General features: G+C 34.5%; 2 pseudogenes; both read right to left on the bottom strand.

Annotated features, from left to right (window-relative positions):
• Window positions 1-7,988: 7,988 nt before the first annotated feature.
• LOC125419378 (small ribosomal subunit protein uS2c-like) lies at window positions 7,989-8,533 on the bottom strand (annotated as a pseudogene).
• Window positions 8,534-10,324: 1,791 nt separating this feature from the next.
• On the bottom strand, window positions 10,325-14,930 carry LOC132799289 (DNA-directed RNA polymerase subunit beta''-like; annotated as a pseudogene).
• Between the last annotated feature and the right edge of the window lie 6,954 nt (window positions 14,931-21,884).

Below are 21,884 nucleotides of genomic sequence, written 5' to 3'. Positions count from 1 at the left end.
TACAGAGGGTTAGTGCTCAAGTTGAGCATGTGAATCAAAGAATGGGAAGACTAGAAGCCTCACAAGGAATGCCAAATACAAGAAATAGGCAAGAATTCCATGGAGGACGAGGCCGAGGACGAGGAGGTCGCGAGAGACCAAGAGAGGAATTTGATGAGGAGTCATTCGGTGGAGACTTTGAGGAAGGTATGGACGAAACTTTTGCTGTCCAAGATAGAGCTGGCCATGGAAGATATAGGAGGGAAGAAACAGATGACAATCTTAGCCATATCAAGATCAACATCCCACCATTCATGGGAAAAAGTGACCCCGAAGCATATTTGGAGTGGGAAGAAAAAATGGAGATGATATTTGACCGCCATAATTATTCAGAGGCTAAGAAAGTGAAATTGGCAGCAATGGAGTTTGGCCATTATGCACTCCAATGGTGGACCAATGAGCAAAACACCCGAAGGAGAGTTGGTGATGACTTGATTACTACATGGCGACAAATGAAAGGAGCCATGCGGAAGTGATTCGTACCATCACACTATCATAGGTTGCTGCATCAAAGACTTCAATCTTTATCTCAAGGAACTAGGTCCGTGGAGGATTATTACAAAGATATGGAGATGCTCATGATGAGGTTAAGCATGAATGAGGATAGAGAAGCAACCATGGCAAGATTTCTTGGTGGTTTGAATCGTGAGATAGCCAACCAACTAGATTTGCAACAATACTTGGAGTAGGAGGAGATGTTGCATGTTGCCATTAAGCTTGAGCACCAATTCAAGAGGAGGGGTGTAAGATCATGGTTTGGAGGTGTTTCCAACAATGGAAGGTCCAATTCAAGTGGCCGGAGGAACAATCCCATCTATGAAAGCAAGCTAAAGCCGAAAGTCAAAGAAGAAAGTTCAAACTGGCCAAGGAAGGAGACTAGAACCAAATCTGTCCAAGCACCAAAGAATGAGGTAAAATTAGATCCTAAACCTTCTAGAACTCATGATGTTGTGTGTTTTAAGTGCCAGGGAGGAGGACACATTGATAGCCAATGCCCGTATAGAAGAATCATGGTGTTAAAGGGCAATGACGAGCTAGAATCGAAAAGTGAAGAAAGTGAGGATAAAGCCAAGCAAGAGGAGGAGGACTTGGAGGATGAACCCGAAACCTTGCAAGCATCCAATGCTGAATTAAACTTGCTTTCTAGGAGAGTACTTGCTGCATACAAAGATGAGGATGAAATTCAAAGAGAGAACATCTTCCACACCCGATGTGAAATTCAAGGTAAGATTTGTAGTATGATTATTGATAGTGGAAGTTGTACAAATGTAATTAGTAACATTGTAGTTGATAAATTAGGCTTAATAACTATTAAACATCCAGAAAAGTGAATAAACAAGCCAAAGTAAAATTTAATATAGGTAGATATGAGGATGTAGTTTTATGTGATATTGTACCCATGATTGCTGGACATATACTATTAGGTAGACCATGGCAATTTGATAAAGATGCCACTCATTTTGGTCGAGAAAATAGTATTGTTTTCAGGTTTAAAGGGAAGAAGGTCAAGCTGGAACCATTATCTCCTAAAGAGGTTTACAAAGACCAATTACAAATGCAACAAAGGAGAGAAGCCGAAAAGCTCAAGGAAAAAGCAAGTATGGCACCAACGGCTTCACCATCCTTTCAAGAAGGTAAGATTGAGGTTGCTGACCAAGGTAAGGTTTCTAAGGTTCATATTGAGTGGAAAGACCAAGAAAAAGCTGAGAGAGGGGTGAGAAAAGAGAGCAAACCCGAAAGCACAAAAAATCTGGAAATTTCCGCCAATGAGAGCCAAACCGAGGAAAGAAAAAGAAAAGAAAGAAAAGAGAGGAAAACCAGAATTTTTATTTGAGTTTAGGGGATATTAATAAGGTTATTGAGTGTAAGAAACCTTTGCTGGTCATGCTTTACAAAGAAAATTATTTTAATGATCAAACTAACTTTGAAGAACTTGAATTGCCAAGTTCAATGATTTCTCTTTTGAAGGAATTTGGAGATGTCTTCCCAAATGAAATTCCAAGTGGACTACCATCCAATCAAGAGGGAAAAGGTGAGCTTGCTATCCAAGGTAAGTCTTCTAATACTCAGGTTGTGTGGAAAGATTTTAATAAAACCAAGAGTGAAAATTTTGGTGCAAAAGTCGAGAGTGAGGAAGGTGAGATGGCCGTGAGTGAGAAAGGAAAAATATAAATTTTTATCTTAGCTTTGGTAATGTTAACAAAGTAATTATGAATAAGAAATCATTGCTAACCATGAATTTTAAAGATACTTATTTAAAGATGTCTTTATTGCATAGAACTTTATCTTCATTGTTGAGAGCTTTACTTAGTGGCAATTTGAAAATTTGGGAAATATTGTTTGCTAACTTTAAAAAGTGTAATTTTTACCATAATGAGCATGTGTTTCTAGATTTTATTGTAATAGTGTTTGACCCGGGAGAATTGGTTTGGTTGCACTTATGAAAGGAAAGGTTTCCTAAACAAAGAAAGTCAAAGCTCATGCCGCATATCGATGGACTTTTTCAAGTTTTGGAGCCGAATAACAAGAATGCCTACAAGCTTGATTTACCGGGTGAGTATAACATGAGTGCTGCATTTATTGTTGCTGATTTAACTCCTCTTGCTGCCGGTGATGATCTCGATTTGAGGACAAATCCTTTTCAAGAGGAGGGGAATGAAGTGATTTCGCCCGAGGCCGCTCAACCGATAACCCACTGGGATGCTGACTCGACATGGATGAAGACTAGGCCAATCAAAAGAGCTCAAATTAAGAGATTTAAGGAAAACCTAGGAGTATTTGTACATAGGGTAATCAATCTCAACAGAGCTTGTCCATACTTGAAGATACAAAGCCTATTCGAAGCATCCAAGTGGTGGAAGTCGATATGGACCCGGGTGACGGTTTTGGTACATTTTTGGAGTCCAGGAAGCATTAAATGGTTCCAATGATTTATGGCTTCAATACATATGCCTAAGAGGTCATGGAATCAAGTTAAAGCAGCCTCAAATGCAATGAAAAAGGGCTTGTACGGATAGCATCAACAATTTGGCCGAATTTGCTGTATTGCTTGCTGGCTTTACTGTATTTTACTGTATTGGCCTTTTCTTATTTTTCCAAGCATGGGCAACGTGTGGGCCTTCATATTCAGTTTATTTGGCATCCTAAAAAGCATCTAGAAGCTGATTTGGAGCTCAATTTGGTCAAAGATTGGTCAAAGTCAACTTAGTCAAAAAGCTAGTATTATAGTTTCCTAATTTGATTCTACTTTTTGTTTTAGGAAATTACCATTACTTTTCAGTTTTTATTTATTTATTTTCTGGAAAAATAAGTTTAGGAAAGTTATTATTTTATTATTTTCATTGTAAATTAATTAATTCCTAATTCAAAATAAAGGAATTAATTAATCCAAATTAGATTAGGAAAGGAGTGAGAATTTTGGCCACCATAGAACTCTTTATTGTGTGGCCTGTTTTACCTAGGGTTTTTAGGGTTTACTTTGTTTCCTTCAAAGCCTATTTAAAGGCTTATTTTTCAATATGAATACAACTTTGATTTGATTAAGAAAATACTTGTGAGATTAATTATCTCTTTGTTCTTTGAGAACACCTAAAACACCATTAGAGAATTGGTTGTTTTAGCTTGACTTATCAATAGGTTTTCCATCCCCTATTGTGGCGTCCACATTATACCAAGGTTTCTAACCACAGGTTGGTTAGGGGTTGAGGTCAATTCCATTAGAACTTGAACCTAATTAAGATCCGGGCTAATATAATAAGGGTTTAGGAGCAGGTCATCCTAGGTTCGTATCAACTTGCCAATTGATTCTGAATAGCTTTATTAAGATCATAAGTGAATTGTGCAAAGGTTTCTAAATCTGTGAATTGCGCCAATTCCAATTTTGATTTGCCAGCTACTTGTTTCATGGCTTCAATTTGTGCTGCGGACCTTACTCTGGACCCTACTTCATCAAGACCATAAATATGAGCAATGCCATCGCCTACTTGGAGTACAGTACCGATATTTAAAATCTTTACTTCTCTATTGTATTGCTCAATACGTTCAAAAATAATGTTACTAATTTCATATGCTCGAATAGTTACCATGAGTATTTCTTAATTCTTTAATTTGTTTTTTTTTTTTGGCAAGAAAAATAATGCCTACAGTAGAAAGACTAACCCTTTATTTCTTTCATCGTTCCAAACATGCCAATATTAGTATTGATGGTACGTAAATGTAACTCGGTGTTTAAAAAACTAGTTAGAGTTCCTATAGCTCCTTGGAAGGCTTGTTTGGAAAACCCGTTGTTGAACTTGATTAATAGCGTTTTGTTGTTCATAATGAATGGTTTCATTTTTGTAATTTTCTAATTATTCCAATGTTTTATAAGTTGAATTAATCAAATTCATTTTTTCTCATTCTATTTCAGAGTATCCATTCGTCGGAACTGCTACGCTTCCATTTCTACTTTCCTCAAGTGGGATCGGGCTTTTTCCAGCCATCCCAGGCGCCCCCCCCACTCCCCCCCGTAGCGTAGTTCTTCTGAATTTTGAATAGTCTTCAAGATTTGCTATTTTCAATTATCTAATAAATTACTCAATGAAAGTAGATTATCTTTCCATTCATTTCAAAACTTCCACAATCCCTTCTCGAACCAAACATGAATCTTTCGATTCATTTGGCTCTCATGCCTAGTTACTTATATATGGGGGAAGCTCCCTAGCTTTTTTAAATGTAATGAGTCCATCCTCTTTTCTCTATTCATATTTATGAAATGTAGAAACTAATCACTAATCCAATAACGTAATACTCGAAAGACTCTTCTGACCAAACAAATAATTGTCAGCAAAGTTTTTTTTTTTTTTTTTTTCAAATCCAAAGAATTCTTTTTACTTTATACACAAGTCATCGATTCAGCATTGGTAAAAAAGTTAAAAAAAAGGGGGGTGAAATATCCATTTTTCTAATTTTTAAAAATCAAATACAAATAACGGGTTCAAATAATTTTTTTTATTGACATGAGTGTTTTATATCGAAAAAAAAAATTCTAACTCTTTGAAATCATTTTTGGATTAACATATTCTATATTAACATAGTAGTAGAAAGAGTACCATGCTGCATCTGGACTTCAAATGATTTAGCTTTAACCCTGTTAACAATCCCACATTATTGGTTGATAGAGAATCAAAGTAGATTAACCAATGAATCATGAAATGCTATGGTTCTTAAATATGATTTCTTAATTTATTCATAAGTAATTCACAGAATCGTGCACCTGTTCGAGTTATGAAAAAAAAGTGCGGTTGGTTGGATCCAGCCTATTCTTGAAATAAACAACTCGCACACACTCCCTTTCCAAAAAAAATCAATACACCAAAGACTGCACTTAGATTTACTAGATTTGTTGCTAAAATATTAGTATAAAACTCGAAACTCCTGGCGAATGGCCAATACCCCAAGGAAAGGAAAGACTCAGTTACATTTTTCATATGATCTCCTATTTCTTATTCTTATAGATAGACTAATTATCTATATTTTTTTATTCTATTATTTTTCTAAATTAGATAGGGATAGGGTAAAAGTTTAAAAGAAGAGATTCACAAATAAAAGCACTAACGCCACAACCAGTCCATAAATTGTTAAGGCTTCCATAAAAGCCAGACTAAGCAATAAAGTATCTCATGTTTTTAGCTTTGCTTCTGGTTGTGTGGCGATTCCCTCCATAGCTTGGCCCGTGACAGTACCTTGCCCAACCCCAGGTCCAATAAAAGTAAGCCCGACAGCCAATCCAGTAGCAATAACGTAAGCGGCAGAAATTAGTGGATTCATGATAAATTCCTCACAAAACATAAAGAAAATGAAGAAATAGTTAATAATACAATCAACCAATGAATTATGGCTTACTTATTCTATCGCTAAGATTTATCCATTCAAAGTCACTAAAAACCCTAAATTGAAATAATAATATTCTTGAAGCAGCAGAATTGCTTCGATATTCTCCTATCCACGTAATTTTTGTTAATTCGTATGAATTTCGTTCAGCCAGTTCTTTCTTTTTTATTTTTTCCTTCTGAACCATTCTTTGAATTCTTTGTTCTTTTTCGTGATTTAAATTCATTCAATATTAAAAAAAAAATGACAATCAAAATGGAAGGACTTATATTGGAATCCCTATCGAAATTCATAACATAATAGTAGGGCAAATTAATATATCTTTAATTCATATATACCTAGTTAATAACGAGTATCACATATGCATGTCTTTCCCCCATAATGTAAACCAACTATTCATATCTTAGATTCACTCAGATTATAGAATCATTCTTCGAAACATACATAAGAATTGTCTTATAACGGTTAGATTACATACATCTAGTTCGACCCCCTCCCCTCCTCCTCTAACCAAACCCCTTTTTTTATAAATATCCTTTTTGTAAACCCTTATCTTCTATTTTTATTTATCATTATCCCCCATGAGTACAATTAATATAACTGAAAAATTCATTAGACATAATCATTGCATAGAAATATTAGGATTGAGTTGATCGAAGTTCATGTAATTTATTATTTATTAATTTTTTTGGGACAATCGGTGAATTGAATGAACAAAACAATATCAATAGAAAGGGAGTATTCATTGGAGGGTGGTATGAATAAACCAAACAGGAATTTAAGGGAAATGATCTTTTAGATCTCTATCCTTTTTCTTTTTTTTTTTTCTACAATTCCTTTACTTAATATCATAATATTCTTTTTACTATTACTCTAGATCGTATATACTTTATTTTTATTTCAATCTTATTTGTATATTTTTCTTCCTAAGTCTAAGTGGATTACTTTGAGACACGTAGACATGCTGCAGGCTAAGCTAAAAAAAAGACTATGTCAAAAACTAATCAATGATGACCTTCCATGGATTCACCAATGTAAGCCGCAGCTAAGGTTGCAAAAATAAGAGCTTGAATGCCACTTGTAAATAATCCAAGGAACATGACAGGTATAGGAACCACTAAAGGTACTAAAGAAACAAGAACAGTAACTACTAATTCATCAGCTAATATATTTCTGAAAAACATCGAAAACTAAGCGATAAGGGTTTTGTCAAATCTTCTAAGATGTTAATGGGCAAAAGGATTGAGGTTGGTTGAATGTATTTACTGAAATAACCTAATCCTTTTTTTGAAAGGCCAGCAGAGCAATATGCTACTGACGTGAGTAAAGCTAAAGCAATAATAGTATTTATATCATTTGTGGGCGCGGCTAACTCCCCATGAGGTAACTGTATGATTTTCCAGGGTAAAAGAGCCCTTGACCACTTCTAAACAAAAATAAATAAAAACATAGTTCCAATAAATGGAACCCAGGGACCATATTTTTCTCCAATCTGCGTTTTGCTCACGTCTCGAATGAATTCAAGGACATATTCAAAGAAAATCTGACTGTCAGTTGGAATGGTTTGTGGATTACAAACAGCTATAATGGCTGAACCTAATAAGATAGCAATTACAACCCAAGAAGTAATAAGTACTTGGCCATGGACTTGGAAACTTCCTATTTACCAATAGAAATGTTGGCCTACTTCCTCACCGAATAGATCGTATAACTCTTTTAGTGTGTTGATGGAACATAATAAATCATTCATATTAACCTAAAAAAGAAATAGAACTTTGAAAGGAATTATTGTGATTCAACCATCTCATTTTCAATTTGCATACTTGCATTGGATATTTTAAATACCTACTAATCGAATAATATCCTCAGTTATTTTTATCTATTTTCTGTGAGTTAGAAATAGTAACCGATTCAATAAATCTATTCTATGGAGTTCCAAAAATAATTTACTTATCTTGTTATTAATCAAGAATTTCGTATATAGCTAGAACGGCCCTAAAAAATAGCAAATACTAATTTGTTAAGAATTAATCGAATTGAAGCTATAGCTTCATCATTTGCTGGAATCAAAATATCTACTAGATCTGGATCACAATTTGTATCATTGGAATGCCCAAAGTCATGCATTCATAAAGAGCTGTAGATTATTCTTGTTGATCAACAATTATTACAATATTGGGCAATCCAGCCATATATTTAATCCCACAGACATATGTTTGCAAGTGAGATAATTGTCTTTTCAACACAGCCTCATCCCTTTTCGGAAGACGACTGAGTCTCTCGGTCTTTTGTTCTATTCTCAAGTCCCAATATTGCAGCCCGAGCCTTCACTGCACCGAGCCTTTGTTGTAGCCCGTGCTATTCAATCCGCTGCTTTATTTTTGGTACCAACAATTAAGAATTGTTTTCCCCTACTTGCTGCATCAAAAATTAAATCATAAGCTTATGCCAAAAACTGAGTAGTTCTAGTAAGATTTATAATATGAATACCTTTATGCCTTGCAGAGATATAAGGTGCCATTTGAAGATTCCATTTCCTAGTACCATGACCAAAATGAACTCCTGCTCCCATCATCTCTTCCAAATTGATGGTCCAATATCTTCTTGTAATTTCTCCCCACATTTCTTCTCTTTTTTATTTTTTCATTGAAAAGAAAAAAGAGAAGCTAAAATAGAAATAAATAATTATTCCCACATAACCTTCTCTTCTACCGAAGATTGGCCATTGATACACGATCCAAACCATTCATTTATTTCTATTCATTATTATCTTTATTTCTATCACCAAATTAAAGGACCACTACACAAATAAAAAAAGGATGAATTTGCTTTTAGGAATCATTAAATCCTAGAAATGATTGTTCTGATATATCATTTAAATTCTTTGAAACGCAAAAATCAAATAGTTATTTGTGGTCTAACAAAATGTCTATCATTTCCCACTTGAATAAATTCTTCGTTTTTATTTCCAAAAGAATGTTGTGATGTTGCCTTGAACAGTGCACTAATCTTTTGAATCCGATCCTAATGAGTATCATCCCCCTAGAACAACATTCTCTTTCAAGCTTTTCAACCAATCGATACGACCACGTAGAGCAACTTTGGTAAAACACGAGCAGTTTCTTGAAAACTCGCTTCAGATATGAAATGTTGAGTATTTAAAGATGCTTTCGTTATTCCCAATAATATGGCTTTGTAACAAATCGCTTCTTCCAAAGCACGCCCCGTTCATTCCGCTCCAAACAATTGAATTGGTTCTCCCTGTGAAAAAACATTGGACATTCCATCTTCTGAAATCATCACTTTTGATGTTATTTGACGTACAATAATTTCTATACGTCTATTATGGATATGCACCCCCTGTGATTGATAAACCTTTTGGATCTTACTAACCAAAGAGACACAAGTTTGCACTATAGTTAGCTCAGCACCAATCAAGAATCCTTAAGGAATTCTAAGAACTCTTGTAATATGTTCGTTCCAGCTCTCAACCCTCTTTTCTAGGTTCATCGATATTGAATCAATCGAACACACTTCTAAAACTTGTTCCCCTTTTGGAAGACCCTGCGTTATATCACCGAATCTCAATTTTTCATATATAAATGTAATTAATGTATCTCCTTTGGAAAGTATTTCTCCATAATGGCCATGAACAGTTGCTCCTGGAGTGGCCAAATAAGGCTTTGCTGATCTTATTATTACAGAGTCAATTTGAACAATTATAACTTCGCCTGATTTTAGGTATGGCTCTTTTTTAGCTATATATACATTTTCACAAATAAACTGCCCTAGGATAATTATTGTAGGTATTTCTACACAATAATTATGATCATAATTATGATGGAGAAAATGCCAATTTAAGTTGAATGGATGTTATTGCATGGAGCGGAATTATAAATTCTCCCGTTTTCATCCATTAAACAATATTTAAGTACTTCAAAACTATATTTTAAATTGTCAAGTTCTAAATATTTAGTTACCAAGATCTGATTATGAGTATTTAAAAGGTAATTATCAATTTGAGAGGTTGTTCCTAAAGGGCCTAACAAATTCGTAATTGGAGGATCTCTTTTAATTGATTCTTTTATTACATTGTAATATTTTACATCATTAAATGGACCCATTTGAAAACAATTAAACGATGACAAAATTATCAAAGATTGAGATTCCTTACTTCTATTCAACAACATACAAATAGTTCCTTGATTTTGGCTAAGTGATTGTTGAATCCTTTCCTTGGAATAAATATAATGAAATGGATTGGTACAGTTTTACCTATTATCAAAGATAGTTCCTCTTTCTGAGATATGAAATATGGGATTTCATTAAGTTGATTCTTAGGACAGGGTCTCTTCGATAGTTCAACAAAGGAAGTGTGGGCCTCTTCGATAGAACAAGTTTTTTTGTTTTGGTCCTAATTCAAAACTAAACAAGTCCGAACTAATTGAATCCTAGTGCCAAAAATTCCCTGAATTGGTTTGTCATTTCCATAAAGAATATAATTTACAACTCTAAGTTCTAGGTTATCACTTTCCTACAATGGGTCCCAGGGAAAAAGTGTTTCTAAATTATATCGTCCGATATTTCATATATGATTACAGGTCGAACCAAAACAAAATATTTTTTCTTGGTATGTGTGATCCATTGGACATAGATCCAAATTTTCAATTTTTTTTATTCCTTACATTCTTTTTTTTACCATTCCCAATGGTATCAAGATGCTGCTGTCTCGAAATATCTTATCCATCTCTATAGTAAAATGGATATCTCCAGAAAAGATTTTAAGTTCAATCTTTTTTTTTTCTCTCCACTTGCACCAATTCGCTTGCTCAACTTCTTATATTTAAAGTGATTCGTGTATCTACTCCAATGATACTATTGTTCTGTACCATTCTGGAAGAAGATTCAGGTAAAATATGCACTTTATCGGGAATGAAAAAAAAATTCGATCTACTTTCATTTGGTATTTTGGCTTAAATTCTTTGACTCCTTGATACTCAAGCAAATCCATTTTTTTTTTTTTAGATTGAATACAACCCTATTGTCCCATATTTAGTAATTCCTGAACTTTTTCTTCTATATTGAGGATCATCAAAATAAGTAAAAATAATATTTCTACGAAAAATACCATTTATCGATGTTTCAATCGAAATAGTGGGACGAGGCATTAGTTCTTTCTCTCATTTTTTAATCCACTGGAATGGAATAATGAATCTATTTCATCGTCTCTTTGTCAATAAAAATAAATCAAAATTCTCATGTAGAATAGAAAAAAATATGAAATTACAATGAACTTTATATATGATTAGATTAAATGTTGAATAATCCAAAATGATACTTTCTTTTTTACCAGAACGACCCAAAACTAAAGAATTTGTGTTTTACTTGACCATTATTTATTGGATTTCCTGAAAGGCTACAAAACATTTTTCCTTCGGCAGAAATAAAATGAACATTCGTTTGATCTTGATCTTTATGCAGTGAAAGGGGGATGACACTGGATCGGCACGAACCTCTTGAGAATATCCATAAATGACTTGTTTTTGGTAAGAAATGGACATTACTATATGTAAATTTTGGTGCATGGTATACATCGATACTCCATTGCATTTCTCCCTCTGAGTCATAATAAATATGTTTTCGAACCTTTTCTTTAAAATTTAAAGTGTATGTTCCAACGTGAATTTTAACAATAACTTGTTCGGATTCTACATATTGATCATTTTGAACTAAAATAGAACTTTTTGGTTACATACACGTCTATATAACATAGCAAAGCGGGATGCCCATGATGTGTACATGTAGGATGAACCAAATACTCATTGAATTTTATTTTTCCATTAGAAGGGGCTCGTACATGTTCTGCAGTACTCCCTGTGAATACTCCACTGGTATGAAAAGTTCTTAATGTTAGTTGAGTGCCCAGTTCCCCAATATATTTACCCGCAATAATACCTATAGCTTCTCCCAATTTGACCAAGTCACCATGAGTAGGGCTCCAACCATAACGTAATTGGCAGATCCAAGACATGCTCTTACAAGTAAAGGGAGTTTGGATAGATATTGGTTGTGTTTGAAAGGTAATGAATTGATTGACAAGTCCAATCCCAATATCTTAATTTTGGATGGCAATACATCATGGGCCTATACATATATCATCTACTAATACATGACCAATCAATGTTTGGATAAAAATTCTTTCCCGCATCATCCCATTGCGAGAACTCATAGAAATACCTTGGGCGCTATTATACGTACAGCAACGTGTTGAACTACTTTAACAAGTCTGCGTGTAAGATATCCAGCAGTTGATGTTCATGCAACAGTATCCATAACTCCTTTGCGGTCTCCGTAACAAGAAATGATATTTCTATTAAAGACAGTCATTCATGTAAATTGCTTTTGATAGGTAAATCAATCATTTGTCCCTGTGGATCTAACATTAACCCTCTCATACCTGCTAATTGGTGTACTTGAGATGCATTTCCTCTAGCTCTCGAAAAGGACATGATATGGACTGGACTAAAAGGGTTAGTCATACTAAAATTAGGATTCATTTCTTGTCACAAATAGTCACTTGTAGCATACCATATCTCAATAGATTGTCATAATTTTTCTACCACGTGTACATTCCCATAATGATGGTGTTTTTCCAAAATCTAAACACCCAAAAAGAAGCGAGCCACATCTGAGTGAAACTTGGAGATGAAAGTTGATGGAATTTGGTGTAGGTTTATGTTGTTGTACCCTAGAGCACAATCATTCAAGGTGTTAGTCAATAATGAATGCTGTTGGTTCTTGATTTTGTTTTTTTTTTTTTTTGGGTTTGTTAAGGTTTTGTTTCTGGTTTTAATGGAGGTTTAGGGTTCTTGAGAAGGTTGTTAGCTTTTGGGAAGAAGAAGAAAACAAATGTAGTAGTTGAGAGAGAGAGAGAGAGAGCCAAAAATGTTGTTTTTCAAAATTTTTTGAATATTTCTTCCTCACATTTTCATTACAATTTTCATACTCTTAAATACATCAAAAAAGGCAATAAAACATGCTACCATATTGAGCAATAAATACAAAAGCATTAAAAATAACCAACCAAGCCAAACTACCTCAACTAACTCTAATCAATGTGCTGGGCATGCAAGAAACCTTCTTTAATGGGCAGTTTAGCTTGTCTAAGGCATTTGAATTTGAAAACCAGCTTCATTTGACTTGAAAATTGGAGGGAATCCTTTCTGAATATTGAACTATGTTCTATCCAAAAATTAGATAAAACAAAGTCCATTTACACATTCAAAAATAATCAAACCCGAGGCAGTTTTATCCAGATTTCTGGACAACAAAACTGCACAAGGGTCAGATTGTTTGGGGCTTAACTGAGCCTTCCCAGCTTCAAATTGGGCCATTATTTTTTTGCTGCTTCTTCTGTGTTTCTAGTTTATTATATCCAAAATTCAGATCCAAATCCCAAACCTTCTTCAAACGGCATCCAAGGAAGTGGACTTATGTTGCTGGAAATACAATTCCAGCAACTAGGCAAAAAGCCCCTAAGCTTAGTTAATGAGCTCAGGGCATTACAAAAAGGATATTGTTCTTAAACATTACAAGATAAAATAAAAATGCATAAACATAAATAGTGTTTGGTCTTTGATGTTGCAAAATAAAGAGTGCAAGTGTAACCGAACTACCTTGCACATTGTGGCAAGATCACCACATTTCAACACTCCTCCTTGGTGTTCTTACTTGAAATATTGAGCAAAGATACCCCGAAGTGCTCTTCATATCTAAGCACACGATCTAATAGATCCTTGTATCAAGTAGTTGGATCATAGTCTCTTACCATAAAAATGGCTGCGTGCATAGCATCACCAACTATGAGAAAGCCACCAATTCACATGTGATGTGTGAACAATGAAAGTTATATACCATAGTCAGTAGCTAGATATGGATAAGGGGGCATCGAATACATATGGTGAGCTACACAACAGTTAAAGAGCCCAACATAGCTAGGTTAATAGATAATTGAGCATGCCATGATGTTGTTAGGATCTCATAGAGACCTTTACGACCCTAGCTGGTAAATGGGCCTTTATGAGCCTTTAAAATATCTTTTATGCCATAACCAATGCCCTAGTTGGTCCTATACATGTGACCTGCTATTAGGAAAAGAATTGCAATAGCTAAATGATGGTGTGCTATATCGGTCAGCCATATACCCCTGGTTACTGGATCTAATCCTCTACGAAAGGTAAGAAATTCCGCACTTTTTGACCAATTCATGGTGAAAAAGGGGTTGCTCCCTTGGAAAAACTGGGATAAAGTTGAGCCAAAAGATCCAAGTGGACTCTCTTTCGGATCTACTCCAGCATTTAGAGATTGATTAATTGGTAAAGATACATGTACTCGATGCCCTCCTTAAAAAAGAGACCCAAGTCCTACTAGCCCTGTTAAATGATGATTCAACATAGATTTTACATCTTGGAACCAAGCCAATTTTGGAGCACCTTTGTACCAACCAGCAAAAAGCATTAAGCCTGTAAAAACCAATGCACCAACTGCAGTATAATAGAGTTGTAATTCACTAGTTATTCAAGATGCTCACCAAAGCTTAAAAAAACTGGAGGTTATTTGTATTCCTCGGAAACCACCGCCTGTATCACCGTTTAATATTTCTTGACCCACTATTGGCCAAACCACATGGGCACTAGGCCTAATGTGAGTAGGATCGCTTAGCCATGCTTCATAATTGGAAAAACGAGCATCGTGGAAATATTACCACTCAACCAAAGAAAAATGATGGAGAGTTGGCCAAAATGGGCACTAAATACTTTTCGAGAGATCTCCTCCAAATCATTGGTATGGCTATCGAAATCGTGAGCATCAATGTAGGTTCCAAATCCAAGTGTAGTATCCGATCCTTTAGCTATTGTTTTTGAGAAATGACATAATCTAGCCCATTCCTCGAATGAAGTTTTTACGGGATCCCTATCTACCAAAATTTTAACTTCTGGTTCCGACGAATGAATAACCATTGAGTCCTCCTCTTTTTAGTTAATCTATGAGAGATGTTTAGACTTAGTTTTTTATCTTCTATCTCCCATCTATCTATTTTCTTTAGTTATTCACTAGAGCAATTATGATTTAGAAGTCGATCCGAGGCAAGTGTTCAGATCTATTATGACATAGTCGGGGGGCGCTTAACGGATCTTTTTAATCATATAAAATTTTTTTGGGGGGCTTTGAATTGACTCAATTCTTTTTTGTGCAACCTAATGTATTCATATCTCATTTAGAAGTTCCTAAATGAAGAGACTTTATGTCTTATATAGAATATATTACTATTACTCTATTCCAAACCGTGTGAACAATCATTAGTCATTACTAAAAGACATACCAATATTTCTATTTGGTCATTCGAGGGTCTCTTTTACTTTTATTAGTTATTATTATTAACTGCAGAAAATAAATATATTTTCTAACTTATCTGTATATCGTTTATCCCTACGAAATAACAGACGATATAGAATGATCTTAGAAGGAGAAAGGATGTAATGAATTTTTCGATTGGTTGTTCCCAGAGAAACGATCCATTTTATTTGACTGAAAGAGACAACAAACAATTCATTGTAACAAATAAAAAAATAGTTGGAATAAAACAGTGTTCTTATTCGAAATGCCTTGTGATTTTCAACCAATTTTGTGCTTCAATATAATTCCCAAGAGTAAGCACTATAGCCTGTTTCCAATACTCGGCAGCTGGGTAAAACCAAGCCTCCATAATTTCAAAATCTCCTTGTCGAATGGCTTGTTCTCCCTAGTCAGAATAGGTGGGCAAATTCCTTCCCTTAGAACCGTACTTGAGAGTTCCTGACCTCATACGGCTCATTAGTTATATTCTTTTAGTATCTCATTTTTTTAATCTACCATATATAATTGAATAAGATTTCTTATGGATCTATCCCATTTTTTTCTCTCAAGTTAACCAAAAGAGGTTATGAGTTTTAAACTTTAATTTTGCTTAATGATTTAAGTAGTTCTATATTTTCTCCCACCTTCATAAAGCATAGGTATTTCCGCTATCATTAGAATCTTCTGAAGGGTAACTATCTCGGTTTCATATATAAACTTATATAGAATCTTTAAAAAATACTTTCTTCATAAAAAGGAAAAGACTTACTATCTTTGGGATCTGATGCTACACCCCTGCTTAATACATTATGGGATAAACTCTATTACATAAGTACATTCCTAACTTTTATCTCATATCATGACATACGTAAGTAGTTGTTATTGTATCAGCCCAAAATCTCATGAATTTATCTTTACGGTGCTTCCTTTTCAATTAGACCCTTTATCCATAGCATGAAGTCTCTAGGCATACCAATTTAGTCATATTTCCACTTCTATAAAGTGCATTTCTTTACTACAGCTGATAAAAATCGTTGTTTTGGATGCTACATAATAGAAAGCCTATTTTTTCTAGTATTTATTAATGGATTTGCTCTTTCTTTCCCTTTCTATAGTGGAGATAGTCACACGTAATGAAGATCGTGGCAATATTATTAAAAGCTTATGGTAAGAATGGGCTCCGCTCTAGTGCTCGAAAATAATATTCCAAAGCTTTCATATGTTCTATGTTCCTTGTCTAGATAAGGCCTAAGTTATAAAGTATATAACTTCGATCATAGGGATCGATTTCTAACCGTATAGGTTCATAATAATTCTGTAAAGGTTTTGCATAATTTCCTTCGGATTTAGTCGACATCCATTACGGTCGTCATTCGATTCAAAGAATCTCCATTTCAAAACTGTACATGAGATTTTCATCTCATACGGCTCCTCCTTTATGTGCATAATGAGAATAATATATGGAATCCACAAGATTGAAATGAAATAGTCTCATTATTAACTGAGTGGGGCTAATGTTTTTACAAGAAATATCTAGCCAACCTTCTTGTAAAAAACATTTCCTTAACATCAACCATGTTGGTACTAGATAAAATAAAAAAGGGTGACTCCAACAATTTCTTTGTTTTTCAATGCCTCTTAATTTCTAGGAATTAATCACTTCAACAGTATTCGATGGTTATATGGGTACCTAAAATACGAACAAGATGGATGTTTATTGTCCCAACCATTCTTGTTACTCCTGATCCTAATAAAGGAAAGGTATAATTTTTACCACAGTTTTCATGTTGTTGATTCCTAGGAGTAGTGCCTCTTCCCCTATGCCCCATATTGGTACTAGTAGAGTAGGTTAGACCTAACCCGAAGGGTAAACTTTCGCTCAATACACTAAAATCGACAATTGAAGCATCTGAAGCTGCATTAATCGGGGATACACGACAGAAGGGCTTGTTTTATTTACAAACTTCACTTTTAACAAGCATAGATTTATTTCAATAAATTTTTTTTTCTATTCTGAGTGCCTTTCTCCTAAGATTGACAACGGTAAAATAAAAAAGTATAAGTATAAAAAAGAAAAAATTAGAAAATATATAAAATATATATATATATAATTGATTTATAACTTAATAATTGATAATTGTAATTTACTATAATTATATAATTATTTATAATTATAATAAATATATATAATAAATATATTAAATATATATAATAAATATATTATTTATTAATTCTAATTTATCATAATGTAATTAATTAATTTATTATATATTTTTATAATTTATTATAACATAATATTTTATAATATAATAACCAATATAATAACTAAATAAGAAAGAAATAATAAAAAAAAACAAAGAATCAAATCGCACCATCTTGATAATAGGTGAATGCCATTTTCTCTCCTGAAGTTGTTAGAATTATTCACAATAAGATATTGGCTACAATTGAAAAGATCCTGTCAATAAAATTTCCATTTGTTCCAGATCTAGACATAGGCAAGAATCCATTCTATAATATCTTTGAATTACCCTTCGTGTTGTGAGAAAATAATTCCCAAACAAATGGAATTGGACAATACAAAATAACATAAAAACAGACTCATTAAAAAAGAAGACCTACTCAAATTCTTTCTTTTCGTTTTGATAAGAGTCAATAAAAACTAAGAAATATTTGAATCCAATTATATTTCATTCAAATGTAAATATAGTAAAATATACTAATAAAAATATAGTAGTACTATAATAGTAGTAGTAAAAGAATGAAAGGAACTATTCCTTTTTCAGCGAAGTTGAAGAATCAAAGAATTTTTCCTTCAGATTTTGATAATTAGAGAAGTTTTGATCGAACTATGATCCAAAAAGAGAAGAAAAAGAAGCGAATAATCATTCTATGGTGAATGAAAATAGACTAACCGTCCACTTTGTGTTGTGTGTATTGTGTGTATAATGGGTATACGCTCTACAATCAAATATAAAAGCCCCAGGATGTTTCCTAAATTTGGAATAAATCTATGGGTCCGAAGTTAGGATAAGAGGTTGAAACATCTACAACTGGAAAGTCATTTTAGAATTTTTATGAAAATGGACAAATAATCTAACCTAAATATAATAATGATCTAAAAGTATCCCTTAAACATAGTCTCAAAAAATAGATTGCTTGGTGTATTCGTTCCAATTGAGTGATTTAATCAGGTATAAATATTATAAAAGGCTGGGTGCTGTCTTCGCAAACATAAATCTTTATCTATTGTTTTTCACAAAAAAAATTATTTTTCCTCAACATCGAAGGAAGGGTTTATCTTTGATTTAATAAAAAATTTTCTATTAAAAAAAAAATAGAGTGTACATACCTATCCAAAAATCGAATATGAATAACTCACTATTCACTTGGTTTCTAAACCATAATCGTTATGTAGGAGAGATGGCCGAGTGGTTGAAGGCATAGCATTGGAACTGATATGTAGGCTTTTGTTTACCAAGGGTTCAAATACCTCTCTTTCCGTACCCTTTACCTAATTCACCAATGTGATGTGATTCCGCCCGAGCCCACTCAACCAAGAACCAGTTGAGGTGCTGACCCGACACAGATAAAGACCGGGCCAATCGTAAGAGTTCAAATTAAGAGATTTATGGACAACCTTGGAGCATTTATATAGGGGGGAATCAATTCTCAACAGAGCTTGTCCATACTAGAAGATACAAAGCCTATTCTAAGCATCCAAGTGGTGGAAGCCAATACGGACCCGGGTAGCAATTTTGGTGCAAATATGGACACCGAGCAGCATGAAATGGTTCCAACTCTTTATGGAGTCAATACATATATCTAAGTGGATATGGAATCAAGTCAAAGGCATTCAAAAAGGGGTTGTACTGACAGCTTCAAATTTAGCCTATTTTTACTGTATTTTGTGCTGGCTTTACTGTATTTTGCTGAGCTAGCTTTTTCTCTTTCTTCCAAGCAAGGGCAATGTCTGGGACTTTATGGTCAGCTTATTTGGCATCCTAAAAAGCATATTAAAGCTGATTTGGAGCTCAAATTGGTCAAAGAATGATCAAAGTCAACTTAGTTAAAAAGCTAGTATTTTAGTTTCCTAAATTTTATTCTTGAATCCTTAATCTCTTACCATTTGGTCTAATTCTTAACAATTCCAAAGATTTCTCCTTAATTTGCTTTATTTTGCCTAGAAAAGCTGAAAACTAGCTCTTGTTAAATTATTTCGATATTGCCTACTTTTTGCTACTGTGTTGTTGATAAGTTTAATTAAGACATACTAGTGATCTAATTGCTGCTTTGCGGGTCTTTTAATTAGAACTTTGAGATAATTCATAGAGAGGAAAAAGGCAAGAGTGAGTGAGCTTAAAAGAGGGTAAAAGCCGAAACTAGTGTGAAAACATGAGTGTCGAGATCTTGTTTGAGTGAAACACGTGAGGGAGTGGATTTGGTGAGAATTTATTTTATTTTTGTATTATTCATACTAACATGGCAGATTCAAGGGTGAGAAGAGGAGATCCACCTTTGAGAATTAATGAAGAAGAGTCCGTAGGATTTAAAGGTGATTCCTGAGCTACGGGAAGTGGTGAGCAAATGGACATGAAAGTTATATTGGAGCAATCGGAGCGGATGAATGACCAATTTGACAATATAGATCAAGGGATGGACATGATTGAAACATCACAAAGAGGGCCGAATATAAGATTGGATGCTCATGGAGGACGAGGTCGATGGCGAGGAGGCCGAGGGTGACCTAGAGAGGAGTTAGAAGAGGAAAATTTTGGAGATGACTTTGAAGAAGGAATGGATGAAACACTTGCTATCCAAGAGAGGCTAGGCCGTGGGAGGCATAGGAGAGAGGATGTAGATGATGCTCTTGGCAACATCAAGGTAAACATCCCACCATTCATGGGTAAAGTGATCCAGAAGCATATTTGAAATGGGAAGAGAGAATGGAGATGACCTTTAATTCTCATAATTATTCGGAGGCTAAGAAGGTGAAATTGGCAGCAATGGAGTTTGGCCATTATGCACTCCAATGGTGGACCAATGAGCAAAACACCCGAAGGAGTGTTGGTGATGACTTGATTACGACATCGCGACAAATGAAAGGAGCCATATGGAAGCGATTTGTACCATCACACTATCATAGGTTGCTGCATCAAAGACTTCAATCCCTATCTCAAGGAACTAGGTCCGTGGAGGATTGTTACAAGGAGATGGAGATGCTCATAATGAGGTTAAACATGAATGAGGATAGAGAAGCAACCATGGCAAGGTTTTTTAGTGGTTTGAATCATGAAATAGCCAATCAACTAGAATTGTAACAATATGTTGAATTGGAGGAGATGTTGCATTTGGCTATTAAATTGGAGCATCAATTCAAGAGGAGGGGTATAGGCTTATGGTTTGGAGGAGTTTCTAGCAGTGGAAGATTAAATCCAAGTGCTTGGAGAAATAATCCCACATTTGAAGCAAAACAAAAACCGAATCTAGGAGAAGAAAGCTCCATTCGTCCAAAAAGGGAGTCCAAGCCCGAATCTGTCCAAGCACCTAAACATGAGGTAAAATCTGATCCTAAACCTTCATGATCTAGAGAAATTATTTGTTTTAAGTGCCAGGGACAAGGACATATCGCTAGCCAACGCCCGAATACAAGGGTCATGGTGTTGAAAGGCAATGGTGATCTAGAATTGGAAAGTGAGGATGAAGCCAAGCAAAAGGAGGAGGACTTGGAGGATGAACCCGAAACCTTGCAAGCATCCAATGCCGAATTAAACTTGGTTTCTAGGAGAGTCCTTGCTGCATACAAAGATGAGGATGAAATTTAAAGAGAGAACATCTTCCACACCTGATATGAAATTCAAGGTAAGATTTGTAGTATGATTATTGATAGTGGAAGTTGTACAAATGTAATTAGTAATCTTGTAGTTGATAAATTAGGCTTAACCACTATTAAACATCCAGAACCTTATAGATTATAATGGCTTAATGATAGTGGTGATACAAAAGCGAATAAACAAGCCAAGGTAGAATTTAACATAGATAAACATGTGGATGTTGTTTTGTGTGATGTTGTGCCTATGCATGCCGGACATATTCTATTTGGTAGACCATGGCAATTTGATAAAGATGCTACTCATTTTGGTCGAGAGAATTGTATTATTTTTAGATTCAAAGCTAAAAAGGTCAAGCTGGAGCCATTAACTCCAAAGGAAGTATACAGTAACCAATTACAAATCCAACAAAGGAGGGAGGCCGAAACACTCAAGGAGAAGGCTAATATGGCACTAACGGCTTCACCATCCATCCAATAAGGTAAGTCCGAGCTTGCTGTCCAAGGTAAGCATTTTAAAACACAAATTGAGTGGAAAACCCATGAGAAGGCTTAAAGTGGGGTGAGAAGAATGGAGAAACCCGAGAGAAATGATGAGAAAACCAAGAGGGAGGAAAAATGTGTGGTGGCCGAGATAGAGAAAGGAAAAGAAAGGAAGGAAAGAAAACGTAAAAATTGTTAATTGAGTTTTGGGGATGTTAATAAGGCTACCTTGGGTAAGAAACCATTTTTGGTTATGAATTATAAA

Source organism: Ziziphus jujuba, chromosome 11 (genome assembly GCF_031755915.1).
Source record: "Ziziphus jujuba cultivar Dongzao chromosome 11, ASM3175591v1".
Taxonomy (NCBI): Eukaryota; Viridiplantae; Streptophyta; class Magnoliopsida; order Rosales; family Rhamnaceae; genus Ziziphus; species Ziziphus jujuba.
The sequence above is the reverse complement of the archived record's forward strand: the minus strand, read 5'-3'. Positions and strand labels throughout refer to the sequence as shown.